We start from the raw sequence: 21,081 nt of genomic DNA on the forward strand, positions 1-21,081 counted from the left end.
CCAGAACAGCATTGTCAGTCAGAGCACCAGCTTGGGGTGCTCCTATCAGGGGAGAGGGGGTGCCTCTGCCTTCTGAGAGAGGTAGGCCAGGGGCTGCAGCACTGACTTTCCTCTTCCTGCATCACATGCTTGGAATGTTAAGTCACTGAGGGCAGGCACCTGGGAGCCCAGAGGAAGGGTTAGCTCAGGCTGTTTCCCACGGCTGAGGGAGGTCACGTCTTTGAAGGGTGGCAGTGGGCTATAGCATGCCATGAAAGGAGCAGCGTGTGCAAAGCTGGACAGAGGCGTAGGGAACTTGTGTCTGTGGAAAGATTCCATGCAGAGTCCTTTGAGCACCAATTCCTCCCTCTGGTGAGGCCCTCTGCGCAGTGTCTGTTCTCTTCCTCAAGGTGTGTGGTAGCCATTTAACAGCAGAGGACATGCCTGTAAGAAGGCTGAGAAGCTGAGAGGCCAAAGGGAGACAGAGGCCTCTGACTTTATCCCATCAAGACAGCCTGCCCGTGACTAGAGGCTGCCAGCTGCCGTTTGCTGCTGAGCCTGGGGGAAATGTGGGTGGGAGGTAGGAGGCCATGGCACTTTGGGCTCCTTTCACTTGAGCTGTGCAGGCGTCCATACAGGGTGTGTCTCCTCCCTGCCTGTTATCCCCAGGTGAGTCACTGCGTGGGAAGGTTGAGGTCCAGCCTGGTCCCTATTTGGACTTGAGTCTGCTTAGAAAATCAAGACCAGAGCTGGAAAGTCACGGTTCCTGTCCCTAGCCATTTGCAGGCTAACCTATGGAGCCCTCCCCAAGGACAGGGACCAAGTACCATGAGGCTCGGCATTCAGCCAGACACCCTGCCCCAGGGACTCGGTGGGGAATGGAACTGAGTATATTTGGAATACAAGGTTCTGGGCCAGCTCTGTCTTCGTCTTCTTCCTTCCTACCCCTTCCAGAAGCTGGGAAAGCCTGGGCCAGCCGTGATACCCAGGCATGGTGCTGACTGTACCTGCACATCCTCTTTGGACAAAGTAGCCTCAGGCTTTCCTGGAACGAGGAGACTGACTGGGAGGAGAGCAATGGTCTGCATCAAGGGCACAGGGAAGGGCTGCACCTGTGCCTACTTGTTATCTGTTCCCGGGCAAGTGCTTTTCCTCTGTGAATCATGGAGGCACCATGAGAAGAGCTTGGCCCAAGGTTTAGTGGGGATTAGAGAGAGGAGGGGCTAAAGCACACATCCTTGGGGTCTTCCAGACTTTTCCATCATCCATCTTTCCTACATTGCCTTCTCTGCTCCCTCTGCCTGTCTGGCTCTTCCTTGCCTGCCCCTCACACTGCACCAGCTTCCACTTTATGCCAGCCTCCAGTCAGCCCCTCGCTTGTGTAGACTTGCCATCCCAGGAGCCACCCCAGCTGCTAAGCATCCATGTTCTCGTGACCAAGACCCCGGCCACCTCCCAGCCTCACCTCCTCGCTCCCATGTCACTCCCAAGCTCTTCATGCCACGAGGCACAGTGCCACAGCATGGCCACAAAGATTCAGCTATACCAGCTGGCCATTGAGCCACAGGGAGTTTTGCCATGTGAACTGGAGTTTTGCTTCCTTGTATGAGGGTGTTGGGTCCTCTGGAACTGGCGTTATTGACAGTTGTGAGCTGCCATGTGGGTGCTGGGAATTGAACCCAGGTCCTCTGGAAGAGTAGTCAGTGTTCTTAACCACTGAACCATCTCTCCATGGTGTTTAGAATAACACTATTCTAAACTGTGTGTGTGTGTGTGTGTTCTAATTCTTTGCTCACATGTTTGCCCTTTCCCCACTGACAGCATCTCAAAGGCAGGCATGGCTATCTTGTGCCTTGTCCTATGACATTTCAGAGCGTCCCACATTAGTGCTGTGAGATCTACTATGAGCTGGGTGATGGTGAGTGCGCTCTGTCTCTTACCAACACCCAGCAGTACAGGGAAAGCCATTCAAGTTCAGGGGTGTCTTCAAAATATGGGATTCTGAGATCTGGCTTCAGCTAGGAAATGACTCAAAGCAGTTGTCAGCCTGAGGAGGCTCGCTGGCCCACTCCTGCCCTCCCAGGGGACATTTGACAGCGTGTAGAAACATCGCTAGTTAGTCTAGCTCTGGTGATAATGGGGTTGCATGTAGTAGCAACCTACGGGGCCCAGGACACTATGCAGAAGTTCCCACTGTCTGGTGGAGGAGAGTTCAGCTCTCCGTGAGGTTCTGGAGGTCCAGAGGTTCCAGCCCACATCCCGCAGAGAGGTTCTGATACTTCTCCTGAGGAGAGAAGGAGTAGGCCTGTCAGCACTGTGAGGGATGGAGTTACCGCTCTAAGCAGCAGCCTAGAACGTTCCCTTCCTAGGGACCTCCGTGTAAGACAATCTAGGATTCTCAGCTTTGACACAGAAAAGAATTTCAGGACCAGCTAATGTAAAACAGGGTTAGAATTTTTCAGATGTCTTTAACGCAGATCTTAAGCACAGGAGTTCATAGAATGGGAGATGCTCAGAGAAAGAGCAAGACATTCCTAAGTGTGAGCAGAGGCCTCTCCAGGTAGCAACACACTGACTGTCTCTATGAGGACTGCATAAACTTCCCCGTGGCTTCCTAAGTTACCCTGCTCAGAGGGTATCGTTATAACACAGTTTAAGGGTTAATAAAATTTCCTTTATGAATGGAGTTGTAAAGGGAACTTAGGAGCGAGCAGTCAGTGTCCAGATTCAGAAATGAGATTGGAGTGATGAAGACCTCTCAAGGCTGTGGATGGTATGGCCACAAGCAAGCAGAGTTTGTTTGCTTCATCTGACACCTAGGGCTGAGTTATCTTTGGGAAAGGACTGCATCGTTTCCATAGGCAACATGAGTTTTCTCAGTGGCATCCGAAGCCCCCTGACTCTATCAGCAGATCCTAGGATGAAGGTCCTTTTTTCTGTCTCACGTCACCATAATTTTTTTTGCTTTTCCTCAGACTCTAGGCATAGCCAGCACAAACCTTTACCACGCGAGTTAGTTTTTGATCCTGGGGTTTTTACGTTAGCTTTTCCTCAGAGAAAAGAATGGGGTAGCAGGAGGGCAGAGGAACATGCCGAAAGCCATTGTCCTGCTTTGACTGGAGACTCAGGGAAGGACGGGGAGTTGCCCAAAATCAAAATCGCTGAGGCCCTTCAGCTCATCCTGGACCCAGATTCAGGGCTTGGAGTCCAGAGCTCTTCCTGCCAGCCTCTGAGTCATTCTATACAGTCACTCATATCTAGGGTCAGCGGTGAGGCACCTAGAAGGGTGGAGAAACTGTAGCTACAGATCATATCTGACTAAAGACTGACCTGCCTCCTCCCCCTCTCTCTTTCCCTCCCTCCCTTACTGTTTTACTGCTGTGCTGGGGATCAAGCACAGGGCTTCTTGCACGCTAGGCAACGACTGTGGTACCAAGCTACACCCCAGTTCCCAGTGTTGTTGTTTCAGAAAGCAAGTACCCTGTGATTTTGGGAAAATGCCTTATAAACCAAGAATAAGCCATCTCTCTGCTGAATGAGTCTTCCACCATATGAAGTAAATCATCACAAAGGTATCTGCTTTAAATAACATTTATTTTTATAATCTCCTAGGAACTAGGTCAGATGGCCAGGTGGGTTCAACAAGGTTCTTGGCTCAAGGGCTCCCAAGGACAAAACCAAGGTCTTGCTTTATCTGGGGGCTGAAAAGGAATCCACTTGCAAGCCCTTGTAAGGTGCTGGCTGAGCCGAGGTCCTTGTAATGGCTGAACTACAGGCTTGCTTTTGTTTCTGTCCAGGCGACTCTGTGTTCATGATGGATGGATGCTCTCGGGCCCTACCTGACATCTCAGCCATGCATCACAATTATGGACGCTTCAAGTCCCTCAAAGCCAGTCCAGCTGATACATGAGAAATCCTGCCTGCCGCTGCTGCCTCTGGATACAGAGAAGCATCTGTGACGGCCTAGACCACCCTCCTTCTAGCCTAACATCCCCTGCTTAGGGACGATAATGACAACTACCAACTTCCTCTCAGTCAGGAGCATTATACCCTCATGGGATCAGCATCACTCAGCAGGGGTTAGAAGAGCCATCTCAGAATTCTTCCCACCACAGGTCCTGTGCCAAGGAACACTGAGAATGTGTGTCGAGACACACAGGACATAACAGGACTGTGCCTTGTGCAGTACCAGATGTCTGGCTGAGGACTTCAGGTATCACAGGGAGCCTGGAAACAAGCCAGGTGGTGACAAGAGCCTCTGAAAGTACCTCAGATGCTTATAAGACACCAAGGAGGCATCCCAGAGGTAGATCCCAGCACACACAGGACTTCAGCAGGACCTGGAGGAAAAAAGAGACCTCAGTGACCAGAGGGTGTGCCTTTCCTATATAGACAATGAACACGGTTTTAAGGTTTTGCATAAACCAGCTTGTTAAAGATTACCAGCAGAATAAAAGTCAATATTCACAGACTGTCTGCCAGATGCTAGACATTTTGCTACCTGCACTATATTCTTAGATCGTAGAATCTGTCCTGCATGGAAGGAGTCCTTTTTACAGCTTTATTGACGTATAATTCACATAGCATAAAATAAAACTCACCCACCTAAAGCCAGGCACGGTGGTGCACGCCTGTAATCCCAGCACTCTGAAAGGCCAAAGCAGGCAGATCTCTGTGAGTTTAAGGCCAGCTTGGTCCACAAAGTGAGTCCAGGACAGTCAAGGCCACACAAAGAAACCCTGTCTCAAAAAACCAAAACCAAGCAAACAAACCACCTCAAGAAAGCCTATGCCATTCAGCACCATGGCTGCGTTGCTCCACTCTCAGGAATGCAGAAACTAAGCACTTTTCTGCCTCTGGAGATTTGCCTGTTCCAGACATCTTCTAGAAACCATGACATATATAAGACAGGGCCTTTATGCCTAGCTTTCTTCATATATTATGTTCTCCAGGTCCATTCATGTACAGGGACATCTCTCGCTCTTATTGCTAACTACCGTCTTAGGGCCATTTGAAAACAACAGTTCACCTCATTAGCTAAGCAACAGTGGATCGCCTCTGCCTTGTGGGTGGCGTAAACATTGCTGCTGACAACATTCATGTCTGAGACTTGCATGGCCCAGTTTTCATTTCTCTTGAGTTTACCATCTGGGTAGGGGTGGCCTTGCAGAATTACACAGTTAACTCTGTATTCAACTAGTTGAAGCCTGAGGCTCAGAGAAGTCAAAACAGCTCTCCAGGATCACCCAGAACAGAGCAGGTTTAAGCCCAAATCCACCCCCGTAGAAGCTCTGTGTCCTCCTGCCTTTGGGTAGACATAAAGGAACTCCTGGGACGCCACCCTCTTCTTGACGCTGAGTATCCTGCAAGCAAGGATTTTGGCTGTGTTCGGTAAGTTCTCCTGTACCATACAAGAAGCTCCTGGATTGCGTAGCGGCTGCTCATTATCACTTACATGAGGGGAGAGTGAGCCCGTGGGGGTGATTTGAAGTGAGTTTTCAGGAAACCTCCAGATTCCTGTTGTGCTAGCTCAATCAGACTTGGAGCCAGGATGCACTTCTTAAACTTTTGGAGCCAAAAAGGGACAAGCCCTTCCCCATAATTCCCATGACTGGTGGCCTCTGGTGGCCCTGCCAATTCCTGGAATTCTGTCTAGTCACAGAGAAGCAAGGAACTGGTGCCCTGAGTTCATGGTCTAAAAAGGAAGGCACAGCCCATGGGTAAGAAAGGAATTAGAAATTTCAAGGCTGCAGCTCTCTTGGAACACATCATATGGCCAAGCCAGTCTATTGCTTATTCTAGGCCTCTGTTCTGAGAAATCCCAAGGCTAGGTTCCCAGCAGACCTGGGGCCAGGAGGAGAAAAGCAGGCTTGTTGGTGTCCCGGGAAGGGCTGGTGGAAGCCTTGGCTCTAAAGGATACCCGGGCTGCTGAGAAAGCTGCACAGTGCCCCTCTGTTTATAGAGGATCTAGGTGGACTGAGAAAGATAGCAGCCAGTGTCCTCAACATACTAAATGGAGTTGTTGGAAAGAGCAGGGACGGCAGGGCTGAGTTTGGGCTGAGTTTGGGCTATAACTATGACATTCGGCCTTGGCCAATTCCCTGCCCCTCTCAGCTTGTCTTCTGTCTGTAAAGATTGAAGATCCTTGCACTTCTGAGACCCTAGCCTAGGGCTTATCCTCTTTCATCTTTCTCTCTTGTGAGTTACACTTATTCACCCACAAGTTCCCACAGACACCCAATAGAAATACAATTTTTTTTTTTCCAGAGTCAGGGCTTTCTTGGCGGGGAGCAGAGGCTGCCTGGAACTGCCACCCGCTTTCTGACCTATGACTTCTGAAGAGCCCTGATAATCTGTCCCTGTGCCCACCTCCCACCTTCCATCCCCCAGCCTACTTCCCAGCAACTGTGTACGAAACCTTGGTGCTCCTCCATTCCACTGAACTGCTCTGTCTGTCTGGGCTTCTGCTCCACACCTCCTCTCACCCCGCCCAGGGACTGACTGCCACTCAGGATCCCCTGCCGGGCTTCCCGGAAAACCTTCACCAGTGAAGTGAGGGCTGGGTTGATGGAGATTAAAGCTGTGACCAGACCGAGTCCTCTGATTTTCCTCCCAGTGCCACCATTAGGCTGCGGAATGACCCTGACCAAATCCTTCCCCTTGCTGCTCCAGTTTCCCCATCGATGGCTGAAATATTTGGGAGAGCTAGTTACAGAAGCGGCGTAAGGGAGCCCTAATAGGGAAACGGGAGATCCGAGGGGTGTCATCTGCTTGCTGGTCACCCCTCATCCTGGGTAAGGGTGGGACCACAGCTCCACCAGTTTACCCCACCCCTGGTCCCTCAGGTCACTTGGCTCAGGACCTACCACTGTTTTTGCTTCTTTTCCACACTCTGGAAGCTTCTAGATCTTTCATTGGAGGAACTGAAGACTGATTAATTATTGTAGCTGCCTGGGAAGCTGAAGAAAACTTGGCTAGCCGGAACGTATATTCTAAATTTTAAAAAAAATTAGTATTTTACCCCAAACCATCTAAAAAGCATGAGCCACTTTTATGGTTGTGAAGAGACACCACAACCATGGCAACCCTTACAAAGGAAAACATTGAATTGGGGCTGGCTCATAGTTTCAGAGGTTTAGTCCATTATCATCACAGTGGAAAGCATGGCGGCATGCAGGCAGACGTGGTGCTGGAGTAGGAGCTGAGAGTTGTGCATCTTTATCCCCAGGCAGCAGAAGGAGACTGTGTGCCACACTAGGCCTAGCTTGAGTATATGAGACCTCAAAGCCCGCCTCCACAGTGACACACTTCCTCCAACAAGGCCACACCTCCTAATAGCGCTGCCACTCTCTACGGATCAAGCATTCAAAGACATGAGCCTGTGGGGGCCATACCTATCCAAACCACCACACAGCCGTAAGCACGTACTTAATGCACTACTGTGAATTTCAGCAAAATACAAAGTCCATGAGGGCCACCTAATCTAAAAGGCTGATCAAGACAGTCTTCACGATCGTGCCCAGAGGCTCCTCTCCCAAGGGCTTCTAGATTCGGCCAAGTTGGCAAGTAACACAAGCCATCATAGCACAGCAGTGAGCCTTAGGTAACTATTCCTTCAAATCATAACTATTCAATGACAACCTAGAGATCATGGGACATCTGAGCTGTATTTGTGTCTCTGTGTGGGCACACGTGTGCGCAAGCAAGCATGCATAGGTGTGCCCACACATGGCACCCGGCAGTCTACCTTGGGTGTCATTCCTCAGGAGACATCCGCCTCTCATTGGTCTGGACTCCTTGTCATAGGCTGGACTGGCCAGCAAGCTTCAGGACTCCTCCTGTCTCCATCTCTCCAGTTCTGGGGTTTCAATCACATGCCACTATACCCCACTTTTTCTTACACGGGTTCTGGGAATCAAACTCTGCTTTACGTACTTGTACTTGTACGGCAAGCACTTTGCCAAGTGAACTATCTTCGGGGTCCTTATTTGTTACTTTTAATTCCTACAGTGGTTGTTCTTTCTGCTAAATCAGCCAGGATGAAGCTATAACGTGCCACGTGCTCTGCTTTCTGCCTTGTGTTGATCTCCCGTCCTTCTCCCATGCTAGTCCTGATAGCTCCTCTGTGCCAGGTGGCTTTTCTGTCACCTCACTAATTCCTTTGTCTCTCCTCTGCCACCTCTGGGAACCTGACACCCCCTGGGGGCCTCTCCTTTTCTGTCAAGCAGAGGACATTAGCACTGATCTGGTTGCTCTTCTAAAGAGAAAAGGTGGAGAGAAAAGCAGCAAAGCCTGGCTGCTTCCTCCCTGTGTTCAACAGAGGGCGGTACTCCCCTCCCTCCAAGAAATACAGAGCCTGACTCCAGTCCCCGCCACACCCTATGGGAAGCTAGTGATCTTATGCCATGGTGACTAGATGTCCATTAGCTACGCTTTGGTCCTCTTTCCATGTCTGAGGTAAAACCTCATTCGTGTACATGCCTTCAGTTACTAATTCTAGGCCGACCATTTTCTAGCATGTTGGAAGGACCCTGCTGTTTGAGGTTGCAGTCTTCACAATCTCGATAGCCATTCTGAGCTTGGCACTAGATGGAAGACTTCCTCTCCCCAGCAGGGCCTCCTGCTCTCTGCCTGACCTCATCTGGAGAGTGTCTTTAGGCATCCATGCCTCTAACCATGTCTGATAGATGGCCTTTGACACAGCTCCCTGCTAGCTCTCCCCTCCCCGTGCCTATAGAATAATTAGGTGCTGTGTTTCAGTTCCTATGATAGCAGTGTGCTGTTTAATGCAAATCAGTCATCCTTGAAGCGCCTAGTTCTAACCAATTATGAACACGTATCCTGGGAGCCCCCCCCCCAACTCACTCCCTAAGAGCCTTTGTTCCCCAGGGTTAAAGTTGAGCTAGCTCCCTGAAGTGGTTCCGGAGGTCATTCCCATCATGCTCTTGGCCTTCTGAGCTCTGCGTCTCACCTTCTGTTCCTCCTGCCCTCATGAGCCAGTGGCCAACAGTCACATGGGGAAGAGGAGAACCGCAATAGAAGGCTCCCTGGAATCTTCTCTGGAAAGTAAAGCCACTGTCCTGGATTTCCGCCACGATCCAGCCATACCCTGAGCATCTGTGAACTCACATCACGCCTCCATTCCTTCACCTTCTCACCTAACCAGTAACCATGTCTACCGATTTGGGTTTGGAACCTTGTTTTATATCTACCTCCCTCCTCTCCATCCCCACCCCACTTGGCTCTATGTCTTTTCAGCGTACGGTGGTGGTGCATCCCTTTAATAACAGCACTTGGAGGCAGAGGCAGGCAGCTCTGTGGTTTCAAGGCTGGCCTGGTCTACAGAGTGAGTTCCGGGACAGCTAGGGCTACATGGAGTAACCCTGTCTTGAAAAAAACAAAACAATTACAACCGGGATGTAAAGTGAATGAATAAATAAATAGATAGATTAAAAAAAAAACAACATAAATAAAATAGTTATGAAAAAGCAAGCTTAATGTTAGGACAATGTACTACCTCAAGAAAATAAAAAAGTATAAAAAGGAGAAAGATTAAGGACTGGGTACCTTAACTCAAACACCATCGGAATATTCACTTTTTTGTTTTAATCAGTGCTGAAATCAGCACCCAGAACCCTCCACATGCCCGGTGTGACATCAGACTTCTGTGACAAATATCCAAGAGAAACAATTTAAAGGGAGGAGGGATTTACTGTCCCTTGCGAGTTAAAAAGAAATCAGTCCACAGACTGTTGACTGTTAAGGGCCTGCATTGTTTTCAGCCCCATAACAAGGCAGAAACATGGCACTTGCAGAACACGGTGGAGGAAGCTGCTCACCTTACTGCAGACAGGAAGCAGAGAGAGATAGGAAGGGAATGGGGCAGCTCCCCAGAGCACGACCCCAGTAACTGTTTTCTCAGGTAGGCTCCAGTAATTACAGCATCTACCACTTCATAGAATAATATCACCAACCAGGGACCAAGCCTTCCACACATGTCTGAGGGAGGCAATTTATATTCAAATCACAGCAAGCAGTCCACCACTGAGCTACACCTCCAGCCTACAATAGAGATTTTGTTTCTATTTATGATGTATTTATGATGTACTGAGCTCATTATCTTCTAATTCCCACCAGTTTCCTACTGGTGGATGGGCAACTGTGCTGGTTAGGTTTTTGCTTTGCTTTGCTTTGCTTTGTCAACTTGACACAAGCTAGAGTCACCATTGAAAGAGAAAAGTTCAACTGAGAAAATGCCTCCATCTGATTGACCTACAGGCAAGCCCGTGGGCATTTCCTTGACTGGGGATTAATTCGGAAGAACCCCGCCCACTGTGTGCAGTGCCATTCCTGGAAAGGTGCTACTGGGATGTGTAATAAAGCAGGCTGAGTGATCCAGGAGATAGCAAGCTAGTAAACAGAGCTCCTCCACAGCCTCTGCTTCGGTTCCTGCCTTCAGGTTCCTGTCCTGACTGCACTTCATGACAGACTAGAAACTGGACATTTAAATACCCTTTCCTTCTGAAGTTGCTTTTGATCCTGGTGTTTTTCAGCAAAGGTCGCCTCACTAAGGCAGCCACCTTGTCCACTGAGCATGCCCAAGCTGTATTATTTCCCTTTGTCTTTGTCTAATGATCTCCCCTGAGTAGCAGCTGCCACCCTCGGTCCTGAAAGGACAGTCTCTGGAATGAAGTGCCCACCCCTGCACCAGTCACTTGAGCAAGTAAGTGACTGCTGTGTAACAGAAATGCTGGGTTTTGGCTTCTTCCAAAACTCTTGTTGAAACGTAATTGCCACACAGTGAGAGATGGAGCCTTGAGAGAAGATTGTCATGAGGCATCACCTTTATGATGAATGGGGGGCCGTTTAGCATGAAAATGGCTTTGTTTTGATGGGGCATCTTACCTATAAAAGTAAATTCAGCTTCCTCTGCTCTTTCTGCTCCTGCCATATTCCATTCAAGACAAGATGTCATGGATTGTGTAACACACTACGTTGCATAGCACACAAAAGGAAATGATCTTGCTAGCTAGAACCTCTACAGTCAATCTCAGAGATGGTCAGCTTAGGGGAAAATGTGTCTTTGAAAGTAATTAAATAGGCTGGCATGGTGGCACACACCTGTGATCCCAGCAATTGAGGAGGCACAGGCAGGTGATGCCTGTGAGTTCGAGGCCAGCCTGGTGTCCAGGACACACAGAGAAACACTGTCTTGAGGAAAAGAATGGAAGAAAGAAAGAAAGAAAGAAAGAAAGAAAGAAAGAAAGAAAGAGAGGAAGGAAGGAGGGAGGGAGGGAGGGAGGGACGGAGGGAAGGAAGGAAGGAAGGAAGGAAGGAAGGAAGGAAGGAAAAGAAAGAAAGAAAGAAAGAAAGAAAGAAAGAAAGAAAGAAAGAAAGAAAGAAAGAAAGAAGGAAGGAAGGAAGGAAGGAAGGAAGGAAGGAAGGAAGGAAGGAAAGAAAGAAAGAAAGAAAGAAAGAAAGAAAGAAAGAAAGAAAGAAAGAAAGAAATTGGCTGTGTGTGTTTTTTCAAACTCATTTTCCCAGTCAATATTTTCTAGTTTTTCATTGCTCCAATGACATTTTCCCCAAGAGAGAAAAACTATTATCTCCTTTCTGAGAGGGAACAGGCTTGGAGAGATAGAACAACACCCCTCAGACACACCAGAAGCAGGAGCTTGAGGGTTCCTCAGGGGAGTCACAGCTCTGTGAGTTACCACAGCCTGAGTTTCATGCCAGCTGATTGTTCTGAGCTCATTCAGACCCAGGCCCATTTAAAGTCTGTGCTTAGGCCCTGATCAGACTAAAGCCTTTGCCAGTGGGAGCACCCTGCTACTTCCTGCTCCTTCTCTTCTCAGGCCAGACATTGCTTTCCTGACGAAGCTCTCCCAGAGCAGATGAACACCTCCCTTTTGGAGGTCCTGCTTCTCTATGACCAGACCCTCAGAGGTAGGAAGGAACTCTTCACCTCTCTAACACAGCATGTGGTTTGGTAACTTACCACCAGGTATGTCCTCGATGAACTCTGAAAGTCAACAAGTACTGAACGGATGCTTACAGGGACTGTGAAGAGCAAGTAATTGGTAAAAGCCACATGGCTGTCCCCTTGGCCACTGTCTCTTTAGACCAGCTCCGTGCTATGCTCCCATGCTTGGCAACACTCAGACGAGCAGAGCCCAGCTGGGGCTCAAGGCTGTCACTGGTCTGTGGTTTGACCTCAAGTTCAGGTGCTAGAAAATGACCCAGTGCACAAGTGCTGAGAAGCAGGATAGCTTGGTGATGGAAGCTCAGTGCTGGTGAGTGACACCCTTGCAGAATAACAAGCTTGCCCTCGCCCTCTCTCTTGCCTGTCCACCTCTGCTTTGAATGATGCAGCAAAATATCCTTCACCGTAGGTGGGCCTCTTGATCTTGAACTATAGGATGCAAATCTCAACGTTCTATCTATTTCCTAGTCCTGGATATCATCTATGGTTGCACAAAAAGGGCTAAGGCATGTAGAGGAATGTTAATTCAGAACATGGCTGCTCTGGCAAGAGATCACATCCAAAGACCTTTGAGGTCTGTGTGACCCAGCTACAATATAAACACACCTTTAATCTAGGAGACAGAGGCAAGCAGATCTGAGTTCAAGGCCAGCCTGGCATAGAGCAAGTTTCAGGTAAAGAAAAGCTTAGGTCCAGGCATGGTGATACATGCCTTTAATCCCAAACAATGAAGGTAAAGTTAGCTTGTAGAAGGAAGCACCCATGTTTGAAATCGATGCCAGGGCACGTGGAGGTAGGATGAAGACCTGAGGCTGGAGCAGCTTTGAGGAGATGATGAAGAAAAGCCTGTGTTGCCATAATGAAGGGGTGAGTGCTCAGAATAAAAGAACACCTGTCCGACAGCCAGAGACTTAGAGATGCCTCACAAAAGTGTGACTAGGATGTAGCAAGGCAGACATTAAGTGTTAGAAATGAACAAGCTAGTACTGGAAGCTGGAACCCAGGACTTCTTTCCTATAACTGGCAAAGAACCCTGGCTGAACTCTATTCCTGCCCCGGGACTTAACGAAAGGCAGAATTTAAGGTCTATGGGCTAAGGGGTGTGGCAGAAGAAATGTTAAGCAAAGGAGCTACATAACCAACTTCACCTGCATGTAGCTAGGGTTCGCTGACAGCAGCAGAAGCGGTGGACGGCAATGGTAGAGACGAGATTCAGAGAGGCTAGGATGGAATGGCAGCCATATCCCAAGAATGGCTTAACGGAGCCTGGTTCTTCCCACAGGCTCCTGCCCTACGGTCCTGTAGACTGGAACTGCTGGTGAGTGCGAACCATTATCGCCCTGTATCAGGATTGGAATAGTACCCAATAGCTGCCAAACTGGAGAACGTCTGTCTAATCTAGGTCATAAGTCCCAGGCTTGGGGCACAGTGCACTCTTTCACTGTGAACTGACTCCTCAGGCGAGCTGTGACCTTCCAGAAGCAGCAATCATCCTTGGCCTGACCTGGTGCAGCAGAAGCCTCGGATTTGGATGTGGGAAATAAAAGACTGATGTGGCTGCAAGGCTAGCAGAGACAGGGAGTGCTCCCACGTTTCACAAAGCCTCCCCGAGATCTGCAAGGGGAGAGCACCTTCCTATTCATTTTGTGATGCCCTCGCCAGATGGAACATTGTACCCAATGGAAGATATAGATGAGGACTGGAGAGGTGGTTCCGTGGGTAAAGTGCTTGTCATGCAAACATGAGGACCAGAGTTCTGTCCTTACAATCCATGTAAAGAGTTGGGTGTGGTAATGTATCCCCTAATCCCAGGGCTGGGGAGATGGAAGGTAGGTAGACACTTACATGTCTCAAAACCAAGGTGGGCAGCTCAGAACAGCATCTGAGGTTGACCTTTGGCCTCCAAGCACATACATGTCTGTGTACACATGCCCCAGAAAATGCACACACAAAAAGAAAATTCTAGATTGGTCTTGTGTATAAACATAGAGATACAAATAGAGACTAGAAAATAAAATACATTAACATACAAAAGTAACGTTATGTCACAACCAAGTTGGTCTTGTTTCTAAAATGCTAGAAATTAACACCCCAAAATGAATCAGACAAAAAAACAATACCTTTTCTATGTATCAGGAAAACCGTCCCATTCACAATAACCTCAAAAAGGAAACAAAAACAAAAACAAACAAAAAAAACTTACCTAAAAATAAACCTAAGGAATAGAAATATTTTTATAATGAATAAAGAAATTGAAGACACTAGAAAATAAAAAAGACCTTCACCATTCTAATGGGTTAGCAGAATTAATATGAACCAAAAAATGACTTATATTTTAACAGTCATCATCAAAATTCTAATGACGGTCTTCATAAAACTAGAAAAAAAAATCCCAAATGAACATGGAAGCACAAAGGCCTTGAAAACCTTCCTCACAAAGAACAGTGTTGGAGATAGCACACCTAACTTCAAATTCTATGACGAGGCCATGGTAATAAAACCAGCGTTCTACTTCTACAAAAGACACGTTGAAATAGAACAAAGGACCCAGAAATAAAGCCACACAGTTATAGCCAGCCGGTTCTCCACAAAAGCCCTAAAAACGTACACTGGGAGAAGATGCCCTCCCTCTTCAACAAATGGTGTGACTCCACTCCAAACAAAAATCAATTAAAAATGGGCCAAAGACCTCCATTTGTCAGACCATAAATTGTGAAATGCTACAGGAAAGCACTTCAAGGCATAGCTATGGACACGGACTTTGAGTAAAGGACTCTAATGGTGAAGGAAATACTAGGAAGAATTAAGACAGGGGACTTCCTGAAATGAGAGCCTTTGTACAGCAAAGGGAGGCGTGAGGAAGCAGCCTATAAGCAGGTTGTGGTCTCTAATCCCAGCACGTGAACGGCAGAGGGAGGAGGATCAGAAGTTCAAGGTCAACCCAGCGGTGTAGTGAATCCAAGGTCTATCTGAACTAGAGGAGGAGAAAGAAGGAGGGGGGGAGAAAGAGAGGAGGAGGAAGGAAGGGAACAAAGGAAAGACAGAAGAGGGGAGAAAGAGAGAGAGATTCAGAATGAGGGGAAGTAATTACCAACTGTAAATTGACAGATAGTTCTCAAAATACAAATATTTGGGGAAATGCTTAACATCCTCAGCCATTAAGGAAATGTGAGGTTCCATCTTGTGCCAATCAGAATGGCACAATCAGAAGACAACCAAAGGTAAATGCTACTGAGGAGATCTAGGAAAAAGAGAAGCCGTGTACACTGCTAGTGGAGATATAAATTAATGTAATCACCGTGGAAATCAGTGTGGAAGTTCTTTAAAAAAAAAAAACTAAACTAAAAAACATTTATTATGAGTTCATGCTTTTTTTTGTGGCTATCCAAGTTGTTTTCTTTTAAACCTACCATGGCTGTATGACCCAGCCAAACCGCTCCTGGTACACACCTGCACAGCATGTTTACTGCAGCACAAGCAACAACTTCCAAGTCACAGAACCAGTCCAGATGTCGCCATCAGCAGATGAATAGATTAAAGTCATACATACACACACAACGAAGCTTTTGTTCTGCCATTCAGAAGAACAAAACTATGAAATTTGCAAGAGTATTTGCAGCTAGAGATCACAATATTAAATATAATAGACTCAGAAGGAAAAGTATAAGTTTTTTCTCATATGCAAAATATCTATATCCATGCATGAATCTCCATATAGGCACATGTATGTAAAAGAACATAAAAACAGAAGAGAGACATGTGGGAAGAGGAAGGAGACCAGCATAAAGTAGGAGAGGGAGCAATGGATGCCTTGGGGGATAAATATGATCAAAGACCTTCAAACGCATGTATGAAAATACCATACCGGGGCTGGAGAGATGGCTCAGTGGTTAAGTGTCTCCTCTTCCAGGGGCCTTGAGCTCAGTTCCCAGCAACCTCATGGTGGCTCGCAACCATTTGATCTGATGCCCTCTTCTGGCTTGCAGGTGTACATGCAGATAGAGCACTCATATACATAAAAATAAATCTTTTTTTAATAAAAACCTTAATTTGATTTGAAAGTATGTACTTAAGCCAGACATGGTGGCACATTCCTTTAATCCCAAAACTTGGGAGACAGAGGCAGATGAATCTCTGTGAGTTCTAGGCCAGCCTGGTCTACATTGCAAGTTCCAGGACAGCCAAGACTATATAGTGAGACCCTGTCTCAAAAACAGACAAACAATACATTTAAAAGAAAACAAATTGAGCCAGCCATGGTGGCACATACCTGTGATCTCAGCACTCTGGGAGGCAGAGGCAGGTGGATCTCTGTGAGTTCGAGGCCATCCTGGTCTATAAAGCAAGTCCAGAGCAGCCAAGGCTACACAGAGAAACCTTGTCTCAAAAAACAAAACAAAAAAAGAAAAGAAAAAAATTGGATATTCACAAAAAAATAATGAAATCATAATAAATGTTAAAATTAAAGGTAAAATACTAAAAATGTCTCTATAAATGAGAAAAGTGATATTTGCTATTACTGATGTTTTATTAGAGATCCTAGCCAATGCAATATGGTGTGGAAAGGAAATAAAAAACAAGATATAAAAATAAGATCATTTATTATTGCTTATGTAATTTGTATACAAAGCAAATATGAAAGAATCTACAGATGACTTTAGCAAGTTCATTATATACAAGTTAAATAAAGAAGAGTTGAATTTTTAAAATAACTCAGCAATAACTTAGACAGTTCAGATAATGGGAATTAATCACCTGTGACCCTTCCCACCTCTGTGGGTGGTTATGAATACCAGGTTGGATGATTCTGGGCTAATCCATCCTGAACATCAGTGCCTACAAGGACAGAAGGAGGGGTTCTGGGGAGATGGCCTGAGGCAGAGACAAAGGAACAGAAATTCTTAGCAAGACTTGTGACAAATACCTGAGCTTATATAAAAAGAAGAAGGGTTTGTTTGGCTTCGGAGGCTTGCACCCATGGTTAGTCTTCTCTGTTGCTCCTGGGATGGAGTGAGGCAGAAAACCATGGCAGGGAGCGTACGGTGACGGTCCCAGTGCAGTCCACATCATGATGGCGGGAGGGCAGGGACAAAGGCCCAACCTTCAGAGTAGGCCTCCTGCAACCTGTTTCCATAGCCACGCCTTGCCTGTATCCTCCCCATCGCTCTCAACAATGCCCTCAGATTATGAATTTATCCATGGATGACTCCAGTCATGAAATCGGGGCCTGTACGATCCAGCCACTTCCCCAAAGTCCATCAGCTGGCAACCAAGTCCGCAGTTCATGAGCCAGTTACTCAGATCATAGCAGGGCCACTGTAGCTCCAGATCTGTTCCCCTCGTCAGCCTCTTCTCCACCTCACCTGCCTCAAGCTCCACAACCCTGCCACAGGGTTCCTAATTGCTGTCCACACCAGGTACTCTCCTGATGAGTCTTTGAATGTGCTGTTCTGTCTTCCCCAAATGCCCTTCCCCTCCTCCTTATCCAGAGAATCTTATTTGCTTCTCCAGATGTCACACAGGGTAGCCTTTTTTTGGTGAACACTTACCTCATTTCCTTTCCCAGGTGAAGTTAGGGGCCAAGCTCCCAAACGGTGGCACGCTCAGTCTGGCGAGCGCACAATCACATGCCCTAGGCAGGGGCAGGACTGAGATGCAGCAGCCAGTCTCGCCTGCCTTACGGCCCATCTAAGCCTTGCATCCTAAACCTCCACCCTTATGGTGGCAAGGTCACCCCTGTGTCCTTGAGTGACAGCATTGACCCACCCCAACCTGACCTTACCGATGCCGTAGTGTGAGTGACGATTCTCAAGTGTGGTAGGATTTACAAGTTAGGGTTATCTGCTAGAATGGTCAACATTTCCAACCTCCAGACTCCAGACTAGGCAGGCCAGAGTTTGGGGACTGGATTGTGGGACCGTGAAGCCTACAAGCCAGGGCCAGAAGATGCAGAAACCAAAGGGAGAGCTCTGGGCCTAAGGGCTGGGTCATTTCTCCACAGCAGCAGCGACCTTGCTTTGGACCCTTCCCACAATGAGGTCTGTTTCCTCATCAGTCCCTGCCTTGTCTAGGATCTCCACAAATTCCCCATATCAAGCGTTTCAGCTAAAACATCTTTTATAAAGGTGTGTATCCCCTGCTCTCCTCTGCAAACCACAAGCAGAGCCCTGCTGGCAGGCCTGTGATCCAGTCAGGCATCACACAGCAGGCTCTGTCGTGAGCGGGGTTTCAAACGGGCCCCTTCCCTTCCCATGTCACAGGAGGGGAAGTCCAGCCACAGTCAAGTCAAAGCCTTTCATTAACTCCTGGAACAACCAGCCAGGAGTAGAGTCAGGGTTTGAACCCAGGTGCTCTGGCTCCCAAGACAGTGATTCAGACCACAGGGCTACACTCGGGAGTGAGCAAAGTCAACAAGAGATGGAGACAGCTGCCAGCATCAGGCCTTGTCTGTCCGAACAGACCTGGAGGAGAGGCCAGGCTTAGAGTTAGGGCGAGCATGAAGTTGAGACCAGGCTCATGCGGTGTCTTTTTCCTGAGGAGGAAGCAAACTAAACAGTGTACGAGCCAACCCTTCCTGGGAACTTCAAGAAGAGGCATGTCATGTGCTCCTGCCCTGGAGGCCATACTGACCAAGTGGACTGTGTTTCTTGCTGCAGAATTTCTGAACTAGATCTTCAAGAGTCACCTTGGGAGGCCACCTGACCTGGCAGAGGAGCCAGGCCTTCCCTCACCAGGAGCAGCCAGCCTAATGCCAAGGTGCTGACGGATCCCAGGAGGGATGAGAAAGAGCCTTGTTCTGCTAAAGAGAGCTAAAATCACTGTTCTGAATGCCTGACACTCAGGATCCAGCCCTAGGTGGACCACACATTGGCCAAGAGACCCAAGGAAAGCCATTCACATGCCAAGCCCAAGGAGGGCACATTGTCAGGAGACTCCCAGACTGTGGACCCCTGAGGGTGGCCCGTGCCTCATAGATACCCTTGCCTTCCGCACAGGGTGATAAGGAGGGACTATGAGCATTTGAGGGCAGGAGGCCACACTGAGTTTGTGAAGCTCCCACAACGACGAAATTCAAGCGCCATTTCTGCTTGCTCTGCAGCTATGGGAGGCTGGGCTGCGCTATCTGCCGCTGGTGGCTGGCTGCCGGCAGGGTTCCTGAATGGGTCTTGGAACCGCAGGCTGCCGTCCTCAGGCAGGAGGAGGCAGGGTACCTGCAAGGCGGTGACTTGTGAGGACTGTCACCCTTCTGTGTGCTCAGCACCATGACAAGGATCCCGCATGCACGCGGACGCGATGGGAAGTAAGGATTCGGAAGGGTGGGGGCTGTCGCACAGCAGCAATGCGCTTAACCAATCCAGTGCTCACGAATCGGTCTCATCTGGGCCTCATCTCTGCATCCAAAAACAAACCATGAACGGCTAACCACAAACAGAAAATAAGTGAGCATCACCCTGTGGTGAGCTCTGCCATCAGGGAAGATGTAGAGCTTCAGTGATCACACCATGAGCCCTGTCCCAGGTTCAGGGCTCAGACTGCCAGGCCACTCTCAGCCCTCCATCCTGCAGCCCAGTGCCCTCGGGATGGTCATGAGCGGCCCAGGGCAAGGGCATCTGGGCTGTACAGGCACAACAGGTCCAGTGGCCCACTTGGTGGCCCCTGCCACTGCCTGCCTCTCAGGGCCCAGAACATCATGCCCAGTCAGGTCGGCACAGAGCGGATGTTGGTGCTGAAATTTCGAAAGAGAAAACAGTTGCACAATTTTGAGCCAGATTTAAAACAAGCTTTAATTAAACAGTGGCCAGGAAGATGGATTCTGGCCAGGTCCACCCCTGGATTCCCAGCAGTCACCCTTTGCAGAAGCTTACAAAGGTAAAAGCCATAACTCACTGCATTTCCTATCAGGTCCAATCAGGGGCAAGAATGCACACTGCCGTATTTCCTGCCTATATGTGATCGAGGACATCTGGTGTAATTGGTTCAAACAAACTTGCTTAGGGGATTGTTTGCTGTTTCCCAAGAACTACAGCTCCCAGCATTCCAGGAAGTCCTCTTGTCCTTCGGCATGTGGGGCTTACAGGTTCACTTTGGCTCTTACATTGACAGCCCTCCCGTGTTTGACACACAGAAGGTGAAACTGGAGCTCAGGTATGTGGGACTGGCTCTTCTCTGCCACCGCCAAAGAACCTTTGTCTGCCCCTGGACTCTAGTCTGTGACCTCTCTCCCATCACTCAGGCCTGAGCGGCTACGACAGGATTCACTCCCAGCATGCATTGCGGCAGAGTATGCTGGGAGTGCTCCTCTCTGCCCTGCTCTGCTCCTCTTTGAGCATCTCAGGGAAAGGCAAGGACCACTGGACCAGCTAACTGCACCATTTATGCCCCCAGTCAAACATTACTATTTGGTCGTGCTCAGGCGTCCCCAGTCTACAGGAACCCCATCCCAGAAGGTTCCGGGATTCTTGAGAATATGTCTGCCTTTGGACCCCACCTTCTTGCCGTTGGACCTCTACCTTCCTGGGGCCCCAGTCTGGATGTCAGAATGTTTCAGCTGCCCCGCCCCTTACCCCAGGAAACAACCAAGTCCCCGGATCTCAGAACGGTGCTTCTTACCCATACACTCATCACCCCCACCACCCCAACTCAACCTGCGTCTCTGACCTCTGCATTCCCACACCCCGGCCTGCAGCTTCCCTCCCCTGCAGCTGCTTACCCAGCGACTCCAGGCTCAGCTCACCACCGCTTGGTGGCATCTTTCTGACCGCTGCCCACACCCAGGGTCCCTCCATACGTCCTACTGTATAACCCTGGCCCCTGGCCCAGTTGCCAGCTAGCACTTTTCAAACTCGGAGAGTGATCTTTGTCCACCTGGGTCCCACTAAGTTTGCTCAGAGATGAGCAAGCAGGTAGGTGAGGGTGCGATGGAAGGTCGCAGGGATAGGAGCCAGATGCCAACTTGGGCAGCCAGAGCTGACAGCAGCTAAAGAATCGTGTCTCTGGGCATCCTAGGTGGCACCTTACCCAGGCATGTGGTAGGTTCTAAGGGGAACCAACCGGGAGTCTAACTGGGAATCTCTGGCCAGTTTCGGCCCTCTGGTGGGTAGGAAGAACAACCCAGATGC

The sequence above is a fragment of the Meriones unguiculatus genome, chromosome 12, assembly GCF_030254825.1.
Source record: "Meriones unguiculatus strain TT.TT164.6M chromosome 12, Bangor_MerUng_6.1, whole genome shotgun sequence".
Taxonomy (NCBI): domain Eukaryota; kingdom Metazoa; phylum Chordata; class Mammalia; order Rodentia; family Muridae; genus Meriones; species Meriones unguiculatus.